Below are 17,397 nucleotides of genomic sequence, written 5' to 3' on the forward strand. Positions count from 1 at the left end.
GACTCTTCCTAAGGCAAAGCCCAGCAAGGCCCCTGGGATGCTTGCTCTGGCATCTTTTCCTCCTATTACAGTCCCTCGCATAAAGGAACTCTTACTTGGCCTTAAATCTGGAGCTCCCACATATCCCTGCATGCTGTCTACACTCTAACTTGCTCCTGACCCCATAGCCGATTTCCTGTGCAAAGTCTTTAATAACATTGTTTTGTCTGGGCAATATCCGATCACCTGGAAGGAAGCAATTGTCTAACCGCTCCTTAAGAAGCCCAACGCTAACCCCTTAGAGCTGAAGAACTTTCGGCCTATCTCCCTCCTCCCTGCCCCTGCCAAGATACTGGAAAAAATTATCTACGTCAAGCTTATGAAACATATTGAATCTCAAGACGTCCTTGACAGCTCACAGAACGGTTTTCGGGCAGGTCATACATAGTACAGATTCCGCCTAGGTAGCAGCCTCAGATTGTATCTGCATTCAGGTCGACCAAGGCAGATCTGCGGTGTTGATTCTGCTCGACCTCTCGGCGGCGTTCGATACCATCTCCTCAGTTCGCATGCTTCAGCGACTTCGGGAAGCAGGAGTCACCGGGAGGGCCCTGCAGCTTCTTCCCTCATTCATGAACTGCAAAACCAATGTCGTCAGTTGTGGCAGGTTCAAAGCCAAGGCCTTTGGCCTTCCGTGTGGGGTCCTCCAGTGCTCTTCGCTCAGCCCCACTCTTTTTAATCTCTATGTGGCCCCCCTGGCTTCATTGGTAAGATCATTCGGGTTTCAGGTGCTCTCATATGTGGAAAACACGCAAATCATAATTTCTATCTCCAGTGATCTGCAGCTGGTTGCCAAAAAGTTCAATCAGTATAAAATGCTGGATGAAGGACAACTCTCTTAAAATCAATACGGACAAAACCGAGGTTCTGGTCTTTGGTCATCAGACTTCTATTTGGTCTGTTGCTTGGTCGCCCGCAAACTGCGGTCCCCTTCCTGTTCCGGTTAAAACGGCTTTTGAAGAAATTGTTGCCGTACATCCCTTCGGAGCTACATCGGCCAACGATCATTGCACTACTTACCTTCCGGTTAGACTACTGCAATGCATTGTACCTTAATGCCAGCACAGGTTCTCTGAACAAGCTCCAGGTGGTGCTAAACGCTGTGGCAAGGCTAATTCTTCACATCCCGAAACACCAGACTGCCAGGGAAGGAATCCGTGCCTTGCACTGGCTTCCTATCAGGAAGCGTATCTCCTTCAAGGCTCTGAACGTGGTGTACAAAGCTATGCATAGCAAAGGCTCACCACACCTTAAAACCTTGTTCCAATGGTACAACCCAGGAAGAGCCTTGCGATCCTCCACTCATAAAAAAATTGTCCCTCCCAGATTCCGTAGGTCCAGATGGAGAGGCCGCTTATTCTCCGTGGCGGCCGCTAAACTCTGGAACTCTCTGCCCCCTTTTATCACCACGGCTAACTCACTCCAGGTCTTCAGGAAGCTTCGGAAGACCTGGCTTTTTGCCTCTTAGCTGGCTGCTGCTGGTCTCTCTTCCGCTTGCCCAGCGCCTTGACACCTTTTGGTTTTAGTGCGCTCTATAAATATTATCCTATCCTATCCTATGTTTACAGGTCATGGTAGTGAACAATTCTTAATTTTTTTCGATACTGCAAGGACTACCTCTGGCTTAGGATAACATTGGAGTCACCTTATGTAATCCAGCGCCTCTCCAGGGCGGGATATCCAATATGGTGCCTAGGACTCAACACCAGAAAGAGGAGGTTAGTGCTCTAGCGCAGACATGGGATGTTCTGAAGGTACGTCAAGAGGAAGGGTGAAGAGAGTACGGACGGCACGAAGAGAAACAAGAGGAAAAGGCGGTCTCGTGTGAAGGGGAAACGGACATCAAAGCTCAGCTGAGAATCCTGGTATCTGAAAGCGAGGTGTCGGCGGTCGAGGAGACAGGACAGTCGCCTGAGGGACAACGAGAAGATATCAGAGAGGTGGAAACGAGAGCCCAAGAGATACCGCCTGGATGCAACAACAAATGGTCTAACCGACCTGGAGAGGAGGAGGGTGGTGAGACCCCCCCTGCCACGACCCAGGAGGGCCGTGGCTTCTGGCAAGTACCCTTTCTTGATTATCTTACCACGGGGTAGTGGTGGTTGGGGCACAAGGATATTGAACCTGCATGGTGTGGTTGGGGCCACACACTGTCACATGTAAACTGCACAGCCCCAGCACAGGGTCATGGTGATGGTCTAGACATTTCTTCATAAGGGACCTACAAACCTGATTTCTTGTTTTGTTTTACTCCGAGACTGAACCCATACCTCTCCCCCCTCCTCTGCCCTGTTGGGATGACAGGAAGACATAAAGGTGACTCCAGCACCTGTCCAAAGACCCTTAACAGAGAAGAGGACTATACAGAAGTACAGTGACTGAACTGGCATTAAAGAGACCCCACAGTTTTCTTTGCTGATTCTGACTTCTACCTTACCCAGGACTTTCAAACCCCCTTGTAACCTTTTCTTTTGACCATTAGACCTGTTGCAACCCTACTCCCGTCTATGTGTCCTATATGAACAGGTGACCACACCTTATTACAATTTATAAGTTTAATTTCCAAATGGTAACAGGGAAACAGTTCATGTTTGGTGTCTGGAATCGTAATGAGGAATTCTAACTTATGGTGAAGTCCTACTTAAAATTTCAATTCTGTAAATTCCACTTTTAGAAAGTTTTTTTTTTCTTGACTTAGCCATTTGGTGCATGCAGCATATCTCTGGGTCACATGACTGGGTGTAGTTGACAGTAGGGATTTTTGTATTCCTCCTAGACAGCCATACATAATGAGGAGCTTAAGTGTGACTGGATGGGCCATCATTGGCAGGATGGGATGGGGAATCTAGGCCTTGCCTCACTTACCCTTGAATAGGATGTGTGCTGTCTCCACACAAAGGGCTGTACACCCCCTGTAGTTAGTCTGGACCTACAGCTAGGATGGCAGGACACCTTTGCACTTCAAATGCATGCTTCTAGAAGCTTCTCCCAACTTCAAAGGCACAACTGGGTATAAATACTGAACCTCAGATGCCAACTTTTCAGCACATCTGTGGATACTTTGCCAAGAAGAGGGATATCTGTGGTGCTGAAAGGACTGCCACTTTGATGGACTGCTTCTCTGAAGGAACTGCTGTCCGGCTGTGCTGACCTGCTACCCTCTTGTCTGGGTGAGAAGGACTTTACCTGCATCTTTTGAACCCAGAGAGACTCCAAAGGCTAGTTGGCTAGCCTCCTGATCTGAAGTCCCAGGAACACAACAGGCTTCCAACAACCTTCCACTTGTACCTGGTTTCTGCCATCTATGAGTCTACCCTGCCCAGTGGTGCCAAGCCGGTCCTGGACCCTTGAAAGTGCGCTTAAGGTGCTCTGCCAGCCTCTGTGGATCCAGCAGAACCAACATATCTCCTCTGCTGTACAAGCCCAAGCAGAATCTCTGCATCGCCGCTGCTGCATGAATGGGACCAGTCGCAAGACCTGCATCGCAGCCATTCACCACCGACGCATCGCACTGACTGCACAACGCATCCTCGGCGCAGGGCCTCGCATCTGTCGTCGACCGACAAAAGCCTCACATCGTGGACTCCACAGTGTTCCCTCCTAGCTCTTTTGTACTAGTGCATTGGCCTGACTGTGCGCCGCATCCTCGATGCCAGACTATGCATCACAGGCCCCTTCGATGGAATCCTGGAAGATGATGCAGGACCTTGCATTGCAACCTCGCGGCATCTTGGAACCTGCACATCGCTCCCGCTGCACGACGCACCTTCCACATGGATCATAACAGTGCTCTGAAAACGTGGATTTAAGGTACTTTCTTCTGTTCGGTCCCTTTAGCCAGCCAATGGTCCATCGCAGTTAGCCTTTGCTTGTGAATGTGCTCTGGCCTTCCACAACCGGATATCCACAGTTGTCGCTTTGTGCTTTTTGGCACTATCTTTACTAAAATCTATAAAATTACATATCTCCGGTTCTACTAATTGGATTTTTGTCATTTGTGTCTTGTTTAATTTATTAAAGAACGTTCTATTTTTCTAAATTGGTTTGGGATCCTTTTTGTGTGGCGTTTTCAATTTATTACTGTTTGAAGTGTTGCCCAAATACTTTACACATTGCCTCTGAGTTAAGCCTGACTTCTCTGTGCCAAGCTACCAGAGTGTTGAACACAGGTTAATTTAGGGTTGGCATGTGCCTTACCCTGCCAAGGATTGGGATTGCTGCTTGACAAGGTCTCACACCCCAGTCAACGAACAACCCAATTCCTCCCACTCATCGTGTATGCATAGGGTCTCCATGGTATAAAGCAAGCAGATTAGAGATGTGGAACAGGCAGATTGCGGATTTGAAGACGGGCAAATTCCAGGAGAAAAGGATGAAGTTCTGAATTAAAGGGTCGTAATGAACAGTGGCGGTCCGTCCATTGGGGGCGTTGGGGCGTTGCCCCACTAAGCACAAGTCACATTCATCATGCATATTTGGAATTTCGATCGCGAGCCTGCAACGACTCGCGCACGGCGCCGCACGCACTCGGAATCGGGATATGCCCGACTCAATGTGGACGGCACTGGGGGCGGGGCTGTCAGCGCGAATAGTGCAGCAGGCAGCAGCAGCAGTGTGCGCATGTCAATTTTTGGGCTAGTCATGACTGGCCCGAACATGCGCACACGCACACAATACCTTGACCTTCCCTCCTCCCCCCTCCTCCCCTAGCGACTCATTCTGAGGCAGTGTGGGTGTGGCGAGGCGAGGGACCGCAGCCCCCGGGTCTCATTATGGGCAGGGAGTAACCCTGCTCTTTGCCCAATCCTGTTGAAGTGCGCTGCTGATGCAGCGCCATGATTGGCTAAGACACCGCGCACGGCGCGCAGCCTACAGGGTGCCGCGCGTCGGTGGTGGCCGCACTTGTATGATTGGCCTGATTTCCCGAGGCGTACGCTGATACGCTCGCTGACTCCTCGGCAGTTGGCACGTGTCGCTCGTCCCCGCCTCGTGCCAGTGCTGCCACATGACTGGAGTCACTCACGGACACGGAGTCGAGGAGTCAGTCACGAGTCGCACTCGTCGACGTTACGTTCGTTATAATATTCACCATCTGGCGGTGGCGGGCCTGGCAGAAAGGTAAGATGAAATAGTGATTACTGATTAGTGAACCTGTATGTTTACTTTTACCACACTCTTGTCCGAAGACTAGTAGTAACGAAGAGAGGGCTGTCCTTTCCGAGTTTCCGTAGCGTAGGAAGACAGGAAGGAAAGAAACTGCCCCCACCCCCGGCTTGGTACAGAAAGCGTCAGAATTCGGCTGTTCCGACTGGGAACCACAAAGTATGCTGCACCAATAAATAGATACGCCTGAGGGCAACTACACCGGACGGCCCCCTCTCAGGTGAGGCCTACGCCTCCTAACCTGAACAGCAGCCTCCTATTCCCGGCTTTGCCCTGTTTTCCTCGACAGTCGCCCTGTGAATCTTGGTCTCCCATTCTGCAGGCCTGTGTTTGAGTCCAGGCAGTGAGTGTGGCGCTCGGTGTGACCTTGGTAGACGCATCACTTCCCCCTCCACCCCCCCCACCCCACCTTCCCCACCAGTTGTAACTGCCATAATTTAGGCCCCCAATCCCACCTATATACGTGAGGGAACTATGCTCCGGCATTGGAAGTGCCTCGTAGAGTCGTAGAATCATTAGGAGCTAGGTGAATGGGGAGGGGTGAGGTCGTATTAACCCGATTCAGTGTGTGTGGGGGAGGAGAGGAGTGGGGAGGGGGCCTGCCCTGTTGTAGATTGGATGTAGTGACCCGGGACACCCTGGTGGCCGGTGCTTGTTACAGGGGATGCCGCTGTGACGCCATGGGTGGGGCCTAGCGGGTGGGAGCAGGGGGCTCCGCGTATTCCCAGGCCCCGAGGAGGAACGCGGCGTGTATACACGAGTACAAACACCTGTTCACACTAAGTGACCCGTGGGGAGTGTGTGAAGAGGAAATCCAGTCAACCTGGCCCCGTGAATGGCCGACGGGTTTCAGACTGAGCTCCCTAGCGGCTTGCAGAGATTTTCCAGCACACTCCTACTTTGAAGACATTTGAGGCCCAGCCTCTGGTGTTAGTGGGACTAAAATTTAAACTCTGTCTTGGCTCCAGGGCAGGCATCTTAACCAGCACAGACGGTGCACATGAGAGAAACTGCGCGCGTGCACGTTCATAATTGTGCAAGTCCGTTTTGTTGTAGTTTGCTATTTGTTAAACTCAAGATGTAGGATTTCCACACTACAGACATTTTTGCACTTAGCAAAAAGGAGCTGCAAATCGTTAACAAGACGTTTTCCTTATAAAGTTTTCCTTATAAATCCTTTCTTATGTGCAACAGATTTGATAAAGAAGTCCTTCTACATGTATATTGAAGTTGGTAGATCTTACTTATTTAGCACTATTTTCACAACTCCTAAGAAATGTGACACGTTTTACTTCAAGCGTAGTCACTACTTTACATTTGCAAGGCATAATATTTTTTTCTCTATTTTTCGCTATATAAAGTAGTAAATAGTTTGAAATGTGCTTGGCCCGTGTGTTACAGTGGTGTAAAGATCACGTGGCCAGGAGCAGCAATGATGGTGAAACCGAATTTAGTTTTCTCTGCACCAGCGTAAAGTTTCTGCAGCCCAACCCCACTGCTGTGGTGGTACATCTGGGATGGCCAGAGTGCACGGAGTGTGGGGAGACTTAAGGAAGGACACACATGGGTGACAGAAAGCCTACAGAGCATGGAAGGCCTTGGTATAGGTGTTGTCCGTACACGGTGGCAATGTACAAGTTCAGATCAGAGAAGGGTTCGAACAGTACCCAAGGACGGTTGTGAAGCACCAATACGCAAACACATCCAGGCTTGTATCTCATTCTCCTCGTTGACCCTTCAGCACGGTTGGAGAATCTGCACCTGTTGTGTGTGATTAGCTTCGACATGCACACAACAACACACCAGACACCCACAGAGGTGCTGTGTGGTGCATAGGGCCAGAGAGCCAACCTGCTGTGTCCGCACACCCAAGGTGCCCTTTAGCAAGGACACCTCCATTGGCCATTGCCTGCTGGCTCCGCGTCTATTGTAGGCCAGTCACTTCCGAACGCCACAAGCCCGAAGGCTTAGCACCCCTGCAGCACCGTTCCTGACATGCAGCTGCTCGTCCGGTTGGCACGGCAGGGACCCGAGGCATGCTTTGAAGTGCCGGAGCAGCAAGGGCATCTATGGTCTCCTTTCAAGAAGAGCCGCCAGCTGACGTGGGCCACCGCGGAGATGTCTTCAGATTGGCCTCATGCCATTGCTACTTCACTGCAAGTCGATGTACGTGTGAACCAGGCCCAGGATGCCTTGTGGTGGTTGGCCCCAGCAGTGGGATGGTCCACTCTCCTCAAGAGTTGGACACTTCTCTCTTCAATGGTGATATGTTGTGGCGCACGTTTGCGGACTGTGCACGATGGATCTGAAATGCCAGCCCGGAGCTATCCAATGCAGACCGTGCCAGCAGAGTTTTTAAGAATAGGATACAATGGACACATTACACCGAGGGTAAGACATCCAATGTGTGCGTGTATCAAGAGGATGATTTAAGAGCCAGTTATCTGGGATGTGGTGCCGCATGGTAGGAACAGGTTTGGGCTGCAACTAGCTTGTGCAATTTTGTTTGGTAAAGGTGGATATGCACTTGGATCAGGATTTGCATATGTTGGTGTGTACATTTAGACAGGGAAGTCCGTATGTGTGCTATTCACTGGAACACCCCAAAAATTAACGGAACGCTGAGGTGAGCGGTGTCTCAAGAAATCACTAGGATCGCTGATGAAGCACCAGGTCTCACTTTGGGCGACTTTAATAGAAGGTAAAATCCCTACTTCTCTGAGAGTCTGCAGGCACGATGCACCGTGGTGTTGGTTAAGAATAAACACCTGCTAGTTTCCTACCACCTGTTTAGTTGTTTGTTAAATAAAAAACACCTGTGAGGTACTCAGAAATGCATTATATCTCAAAGTCTGTTATGAAGCTCTGTGGTTATACTGAATAAGCAGCTACCTATGTTATATGACATGATCTCTTTATTACTGTAATAACTGCACTTTCTTCATTGCTTTTATAACCTTTCTGCTTTCTCAAATTTGCTTGCAAATGCACCATTTTTCCACTCTTTTTTTCAAAATTTTCTCGGGGGGAGAACCCCCCCGAACCCCCCTTAGGTTGTTCGGGCTCGCTCACTACGCTCGCTCGCTATGCTAAAGTATGCCAAACATTTTACGCCCCACCACTTTCAAATGTCACCGTCCGCCACTGGTAATGAAAGCTGGGTCCACTGCCCAGCGAATGTCAGGCCCATTGTTACAACGCTTCTCATCCTAGTGCTGCAAAGTTGTCACACGGTGACATGGTGTTGACAGGTTGAGTTACAGAGATTACGAAAACTAAATGTGTTTGAGAGCTGTATTGTTGCTAGACCATGCTGGTTATTTACATGCGACTTACAGCTCCTAACAGATTGAAGTCAGTTTTCATATTAATTCTAAGAACTTTGGACAGTGTCAGGGTTTTTTGTGGCGGGGGGCGCAAACAGTTGTTTAACTGTCAGTGCTTAATTTGTAAAAGAATTAGTGTCAGGGCTCTCGTCAGGAGGCCACTGGAGCTTGCAACACCATAACCCCTGCCTAGACCTCAAACAAGGCACAGAGTGAGCATTACTCCTTCCTTCATCCTATCCCCCCCCCGCGAAATCCTACCTTACTACAGCCCCCTGCCTTTTTGCCACTTTCCCAGAGCAGGTGGTAAATGTGTGCATTAAAGCCCATGGAACAAAGGATACCATGCAGACTCTTGCCTGATAAATCTGGAGCCACATAGTGATTCCCCATCCATGGAGTTACATTTATGATTTCAGTATACTGGTAGGCTCTTACTACACAGTTTGCAATCCGCATTACAGTGCAACGTGTCATTGGGCTTGGAGAGGGTGCTTAACGTGCCATGGGATGGATCATTAAGCTGAAAGGCCCAGGTATCAGATCCACCACATCTACAAATACACAGAAGGGTACTTCAGTACGCTTTAACTTCACCGAAAGACAGAGAATGCAAGAATCCACCAGACTGTAATAGAGTGGCAGTCATATTGTATTTTCATTTGTTTTGCATTCCCCAACCCTTAAGATGCTCAAAGCACAGATAAGGCTGAAACGTTGCTTTGTTTTATGTTTTTTAATGCAGTGAACCCATTGTGAGTACTTTGGTCCCAATACAACATTAATTTCTGGGTCTGTTGTTGATGTAGCAGCAAATAAAGGCCTTTAGGGAGGCCATGCTGCAAATCTTGGGCATGCTTCTAGTTCCTTCTGGTCCCAGGGGATCGACAAAGTCTTCCATTGGTGATCTCATCAGCGGGTTCGCCTTGCTGCCTTCTGTGTCTTTTGAACCCTTATCAGGTTTGGTGCTAACTTCAGTTGCGGCACTACCGACTGCACCGACACTGAAGGAGGAGCTGCACGTACAATAGTCTTTGAATCGCCCTTGACCAAAGCTGCGTTCCAATCCTTTGGGGACACAGCCTATAACCAATGCTTCAAAAGCTAATAACTTGCCCTTACCACGTGCTAGAGCTCATACCTTACATCAGCTCTTTAAATCAGATTTGATAATAGTGGTTATGATGAAGCAGATGAATTTGCCCCGCAAAACGATAATGATTGGTATGCCAAAATACAGGATGCCAGTGGTCTAACCTTTTCCTCGGACACTGGGCTTGTTTCTCCTGCTGGGCCTGTCACTGAGGAGAGTGCCTCTTTTGCGATGGTTATGAGGTGGGCTGCAGAGGTCCTTGACTTGAAGCTCCTTACAGTGGAATTCAAAATGTATGTCTTCACAGAGGTTCTTAAGCCAGACCAGGCCTCTGCTTGAATCTCTACTAGCTTTTATGAGGCCCTAATGGATACCCTGTAGGGCACTTGACTAGGCTATGTTCGGGCTCCCGAGTTAATAGACATGTAGCTTTCCATCACATACCATCTTCAGGTGACGCCGACTTCATGATCATCAACCTGCGGCTGAGAGCCTGGTAGTCCAGGCATTCACCAGCAGAATCAACCCCAATGCCTTACCCACTGCAACTCTCGAACGTAAACCTATGTGCATGAAAACGTTTGCCAATGCGCATGTTTTCTTCAGCTAGCCTTGTTGTGAGTTCAGTTAATGCTAGCTGCCTTTAGGCCGCAGCATTCAAGCCTTATGGGATGCAGTTGTTCAAATCCTGCCTGAATTTACAGAGGACTTATGGGTGTCTTTAGCCTAGCATCAAATGTATATGGGTAGCACTCCATTGTAATCGTAAGTTTTAATCAACTCATTATTTCCTCAGTTCAACCAACAAACTTCCACCTTTAGCGTGCTCACTGTTTAACGTGCCAAGCCCAAACAGCACGTGCTTGAACATAACAACATTATTTTGGGGCTCCTTTTCCCCAAAGGCAGTGGCGACAGCTTCTTTTCATTGCGCTTTTGCTTTCAATTATTTGATTCTACATTCTTTTCTTTGTTCCTAAATTCGTTCTGATGTTTTTACTCTTCACCTATTTCCATTATCTGTACTCTTAATACCAATCATATAACCATGCAAGGTAAATGCAAACTATCCAGGACTTCTCATATTCAAGCGGGCCATCCGAACCTCTTTTCAAGAATACGTAAAAAAGCACCATTCGTTTCAAGCAGTTTATTTTGACCCAATGCATTTCGGACCCCACGGGTCCTTCGTCAGGGATAACTGTAAATAACAACAAAAACATCCTTTTAAATACTATGCCACCAAACATACACAGATTCATTGTAAAGCTTTTGAGATGTGAATTGCACTTATCTAAAACTCCCGATATTTTAAAAATATTATGAGAGTCAATAAACTTGTCGTTATAACTTGACGAAACTTCTTCAAAAGATGGCTACTTTCTAACCCGTGACCAACACCCTCTTCAATCACTACTTCCCCTCTTTTGTTTAACCAAGTCTTAATCCTCTCGTTATTCTGGTGCCTAAAAACACTCGTCAGCTGTTTTCTTACGATTTGCCCTTTAACGCGTACCTGCTAGAAAGTTCTCATCCTCACGTCTCAAATCACCCAACACAAATCTTCTTATTCCGTTGGCCATCGCCCTCTTTTAAACTAAACCTTCCTACCTCATAATACTATGGGAGATGTAGTGTTCAAGATAGGCACGGATGGCTCAGGTGTTAATTACCGATAGGGAAGAGTGGGCGTGTACAAGAAATGAGGTGGGAAGGTTTAGTAAATGCAAAACAGGTACAAATTGGTGTGTTAAGCTTTTTGAGTTGGGAACCTCGGGGGAAGTTAATTTTGCCACCCATGACCAGAGTGGCAGTAGCTAATGTGTGTACTAATTATCCCTGAAACTTCTACATAACTTGGAACCATGGCCATAGTCTCCAAATCTATCTTTGTACTTCTATCATGATGATTCCCATATAGGTCCATAGCTTACAATATATGGGGGTGATGGAAGCTGTATGTGTATGTGTGTATGTGTGTGAGTGTGTGTGTGGAGTTATGGGACTCATTACTCTGTCCATACGATAACAACAGAGAGGGCATCTAAACTGAGAATCAAGATATTGTGTAGATATTGCTAAGACCACCAGACTCACCAGATATGTCAAATGTCCTGCCTAATATATCATTATAGACCATGCTTAGGAAGATATTTTGAACCTGATGGACTGTCTATAGATCTGTCAGGGGGATAAACCCATGACATCCACCACTTGTGCAGATAACTATATACCTCAGAGATCACCAACTGCCTGGGCAGGATTTCTGTGCTATGAGGGCTGCTGCAATGGGGTAACCCCCTTCAGAACACTACCGGCTTACTGAACCTGCCTTCATTTTCAAAGCACCCACTTTGAAAACTTCTTTTTAGTAAGATAATACACTCTCAAAGTAGTGGTTTGTTTTCTCAGTACAAACCACAGATGGTCTGACATGTAGGGAACTTCCTCCCTGCATATAGGGGCTGTTCTACATGTTCTCTGCTTGAATCCACCATGCCATGGCCCTGTTCTGGTCCTTTCCTTTTGTTGCCTCTTCTATTTAGAATGCACATTGTTGTGACCTATGCAAAATAGAGGATTATTCTATGTTTAAGAAGGGATATAAAATTCATATATTTGATTTATTATATTGATATATTTTCTGGTGCTGTTAGCCATTGCATTTTATACGTAACAACTCAACTCATATCCTGCACGTTTTATTATATTTAGTCTGCTCTCAGAGGCATGAAATGGTGGTAATGTTTCAAAGAATCTAGCAGAAATTATGTATTGTGGCTCTTGTACTTTGATGATTGAGCATTGTAACCAGACTGATAGCTCAGGTGTCTTGTGTCTGACCTAAGGGTAGACTGAGGGATAACTCGGCTATGTGAAGCTTGAACATATAATTTATTTTTAAATACAGCATACCTCAGCTGCCTACAGCAAACTCCTCAATGTCAGTTTCTCAGAATGCATGCAAAATAGATGTAGAATTTCCTTTAACATAAACCTTTAATTTTTTTTTCTTTGTGATGGTTTCCATGCAGAGGAAGTTAACCAGCTCTCCCTTGTGTAGGCATTGCATCGCTTTGTCCTGCCTCTTCAAACTAGTGTTGTGTTTTGGCAGGAAAATGCTTATAGAGCCTTATTTTGCTATAAACCTAAGCTTTGGTCTGTCAAAGCAGTATTACTCTGATATGTGTATAACAGTTTGTCAATCCAAAAGGATTGCACAACCAATACACTACTTGTTCCAGTGTTAGAATGACAAACTGATATCCATGTTATCATCCTGGTGTCTGTCTTGAGCCTCATTCAAAGTATCCCCTTTCTCAACCCAGGCTAGGCTAATTGAGATAATTAGTATAAACATTTGTGAATAACCATTAAAGAGAATATTGTTGTTTGTCTCAAAGCCAATTTGCCGTAGCGGCTAGATGAAGAGCTTGAATTGGCGAAAGGGACGGTGGGCCTCTTGACGAATGTGTGACTACAGAAGACATCATCTCCTCCCAGACCGGTTATATGGTATCCTCTTAGTTAGGGTATAACTAATCATAAACAAGGTAGGCCTCACCTTGGTATGTTTGGTTTGACTCTGTGATTTTCAAATGGTGACTAGGTGAGTCCATTAGTGATCCTCAGCCCTGATGAATGCCTGTGACCTGAATAGGCAATTAACAGGGGCAGAAACATGTTGGCCTAATGGAGATGGATTGAGCCATTGTGCTTACATTCCATCTTTGTATCGGTTTTATACGTACCAGAGGCTCCCAATAATTAAGGTGATAACCTGGGTACCTCTAGATATTTTTAGTTGTCTGGATCGCTTACTGTTCAGTAGCACTTTCTCTAAAAACTCCATCCCCCCTTTTTTTTGGAGGTTGAGTCCGCCCTGGTGGTACTATCCTAACATGGTGGGGAAAGGTTGCCTATGATGAAGCATGCCACATAATGTGGGTGAGGCTTTTTCTTCCAAAAAAGATTGGTCTTCTGCTAGGGATTCCGAAGCCCAAGTTGTGAGTTTCTAATGCCTGATTTAATCATAACATTAATATTTTAGTGGATTTTGCACTTTTATGTGCACAGCGCTTCAGAACATAAAGAAAAAAATGGTTGTTATTATAGCGTATGTGATTAAGTGGCACAAATTCAGTTTCTGTTGGACTGACCTCTTTGCAAAACATTGACCATCACCCCTGTTTTCTATATGCTCTGCAACTTGAAAGAATACATGTATCCTTTGATTGCTAGAAAACCATTTGTTGCACAGTTACTTCTGGGTAACTACCTCGTTTGCTAGTTCTTACTCGTGGTGGCTTCCTGCTTGGATGTAGCTCGGTCATCACATATGAGTACTACTCAATGTGGGGTGCTAACAACACCTATTTTAATTTGATTTGGGATACTGTAGATTCCTTGCAGAGTACTTATCAGCAGGTAATATTGCCAACTGATTTACACTCACTTATTCAGTCTCAGGAGCAATGGAAGATCCATTAGGAATCAAACCTGTGAGAGAGAGGATTCTGATGTTTTAAATTGGGTTTTTAAAGTTATGGAAACCGTTGCACTAAAAGAAGAGCATTTCAGTTTATAAAATAATACGTTTATATGCTTGACTAAACCAGGCTCAAACTAGCCCTAACCTCCATCTTAAATCTCAACTGCAGCTGTAAGTAATTCGGTTATTGGTTGACTGGGATGTGAGCCCTGGTCAAGCAGCAATCACAATTCTTGTCAGGGTAAGACACACGACAACACTAAATTAACCTTTGCTCAACCCTCTGGTAACTTGGCACAGAGCATTGAGGCTTAACTTAGAGGCAATGTGTAAAGTATTTGTGTAACACTTCAAACAGTAATAAAGTGAAAACACCACACAAAAAGGATCCCCCACCAAGTTAGAAAAATAGAACTGATTTTAATAAATAAAAGACCAAAATTACAAAATTCCAATCAGTTGAACAAGAGATATGCAGTTTTAAAGAAGTAAGTGAAAATAGCGCCAAAAAGCACAAAGTGCCATGTGTATATCTGGTTGCGCCGGACCAGGAAAAAGTCACAAGTTCAGGCCAATTGCGATAGACCATGGGCCATCTACAGGGACCCATTTAAGCCCTCTGATCGAAGTACCGTAAATCCTGGTTTGCGGAGCTTTGCGAAGATTCATGTCCAAAATGCATTGCGCAGCCTGAGCAATGTGTCCTTTCATGATGTGATGAGGCTGCGATGTGAGGGCCTGGTTTGTGTTCAAGGATCCTATTGACGGGGCGTGTGATGGGAAGTGTGACGTCGTGGAGATGGCACACAGTCGGGGTGTTGCGTCGATTCCCGAAGAGCTGCTATGCGGAGTGCGGTGCCGTTGTCTAGGCTGCTGTTGATGAGGGACATAAGGCCTGCGCAGAGGATGCATTGCGCAGTGGCAGTTTGGCGTGGCTGCGTCGACGATGTGGGTTTTTAGGACAGGTCCAATCCACGCAGCAGCAGAGATGCATTGGTTCTGCTCTGGATTGTGCTGCGCAGCAGAGGAGATGCATTGGTTCAGCTTGATCCACAAAGGCTGGCAAAGCATCTTCAACCCACTTTCAAGGGTCCATTACTGGGGTGGCAACACTTGACGGAGGGATTCCCAAATACCAGTGTCAGCTGCAGGTGCAAGGTTGTTGGAAGCCTGTTGTGTTCCTGAGACTTCAGATCAGGAAGTCAGCCAACTAGCCCTTGGAGTTACTCTGGGTTTTGGGTTCAAGAGATGGAGGTCCAGACCTTCTTCCCCAGGCAAGAGGGCAGCATGCATCAGGTCAGCACAGCAGGGCTGCAGTTCCTTCGCATTAGCTGTCAAACAGAGAGTACATCCTTTCAGTAGCACAGCAGTCCTTCTTCCTGGCAGAGTATCCACAGAAATGTACTGTAGTGGTGGTGTTCGAGGTCCAGTATTTGTACCCAGTTTTACCTTTGAAGTAGGGGGAAGCTTCTACAGGCATGCCTTTTGAAGTGCACAGATGTCCGGCTTTCCTGGTCCTGTCTCCTGCCTATTGACAAGGGGTTTGTGTGGGGTCAGGACACAACCCATTTAAGTGTAAGTGGGGCTGGGCCCAGCTCCTCATTCCCATCCTCTTAGTAATGGCCTATCCAGTCACACCTAAGCTCCCCATTGTGTGTAGCTGTCTAGGAGGAATACACAAAGCCCAACTGTCACCCACATCCAGTCATGTGACCCAGACACCGGCTGCAGGCTCTAAATGACTAAGGCAAGAAAATGCCAACTTTCTAAAAGTTGCAAGCAAGAAATAGTGCCAGTGCTGATGATCATTTAATACTAACAAATACTTCAAATTGTGTGAGCGCGCAAATCAATTAACGCAGCCATCATTTACTTTAAATAATATTCAGAAAAAATGAGCAGGTCATTTATGTACATTACCTCATGCAAAGTTGACAGACACACATTAGAAAACGATCTGTCAATCCTTTAACAGAAATGTAAAACCCACAAAACATTTCACAGCACATCACATGTAACAAAAAACATAACCATTTCACCTATGTGTAAACATATACCAGTGTTTGTATCCTGGTTCTAAATAGAGCTGTCAAAAAGCAGCTAGACCAGTTGCAACTATTTCATAGCTCATGCCTGGAGGGCCTATGCTATAAGTGGAAAAGAAAAATTCAGTCAGTGGCACATAACGGGATATTTTGTTCACACAATTGACTTCATTCGCCCTGTAGGCCCTAGTTGACTTATAAACAACGCTCCCTGGGTTGTGCCCTTGTCAATGCATTTCAAACTCTGAAAAACTTGGGGGTTCTCCTCAGGACTCTGAACACATGGATACTCAAAAAGAAAAAAGATGTATTTAATATCCCCTAAATGTGTATATAGGATCGAACTTACAATGACCATTGGCTCAACTGTTTACAATCTGCCAAGGAGTGAATTTGGTCAGGTTACATATTAGAGAATTGACACAGCGGCCGTTCCGTTTCAGAAGCACTGACTTTATTGTGTATCTTTTAAAACTCGATCTTGTGGTGGCTGGCGTTCGAATTTCTTCTGTTTATAAAAAAAAGGCGTTACCAATGCACGCTCCACTGCTGAAGCAAAAATGCAACATATAATCACACTTAGTTCCGCTTTCTCTGTTTTCTACAGAATTCATTATATTACAGAGGGTTCAGAAGATGACATGCAGCAATAAATGGGTGGCAGGCTACCATAACAGAGAAGTGAGTAAACACGAAATATTTAGAAAGTAATTATGAGTTAGAGATGATGACAGACACGGTGTGTCATCCTGAAATACCTTTCTTATTGTTCAATAGAAAGACTTGTGATCCATTCTCTCTGAGACTAATTGGAAGACCAAAACACAAATCCACTCCTTGGCTGAAGGTAAACAGTTGAAACCAATAGTCATTGTAAGTTTAACCCTATATACACATTTATGAGATATTAAAGACATGTTCTATTTTAGAGTATCCATGTGTTCTGATTCCTGAGTAGAATTCCCATGTTTTTCAGAGATTGAAACATGTCGACAAAGGTACAACCCAGAGAGCATCTTTAATAAGTCAAATTGGGCTAACAGGGTGAGTGATGTAAACTGTGTACAGAAAATATCACTGTTATGTGCCACTGATTGAATTTGCTTTTTCTGCTTCTGGTATAGGCCCTCCAGGAATGAGCTATGAAATCGTTTTAATTGGTCTAGCTCCTTTTTGACAGGTCAATTTGGAAGCAGGATACAAGCACTGGTATATGTTTACACATAGGTGAAATTGTAT

The 17,397-nt window shown here is 46.0% G+C and overlaps 1 protein-coding gene across 4 annotated transcripts in view; it reads left to right on the plus strand.

The window, feature by feature from the left end:
* Nucleotides 1-17,397, plus strand: part of LPIN3 (lipin 3) — a 319,561-nt gene that overhangs the window by 57,205 nt on the left and 244,959 nt on the right. The window contains exon 1 of one of the 4 annotated variants that reach the window (XM_085619185.1): nucleotides 17,179-17,202. The exons of the other annotated variants lie outside the window; for them this stretch is intronic. The gene's annotated coding sequence lies outside the window, so the exon portion shown is untranslated. Of the gene's footprint in view, nucleotides 1-17,178; nucleotides 17,203-17,397 lie in introns of those variants that run through there. 4 annotated transcript variants of the gene reach the window in all.

This window comes from Triturus cristatus, chromosome 7 (genome assembly GCF_964204655.1).
Source record: "Triturus cristatus chromosome 7, aTriCri1.1, whole genome shotgun sequence".
Classification (NCBI taxonomy): Eukaryota; Metazoa; Chordata; class Amphibia; order Caudata; family Salamandridae; genus Triturus; species Triturus cristatus.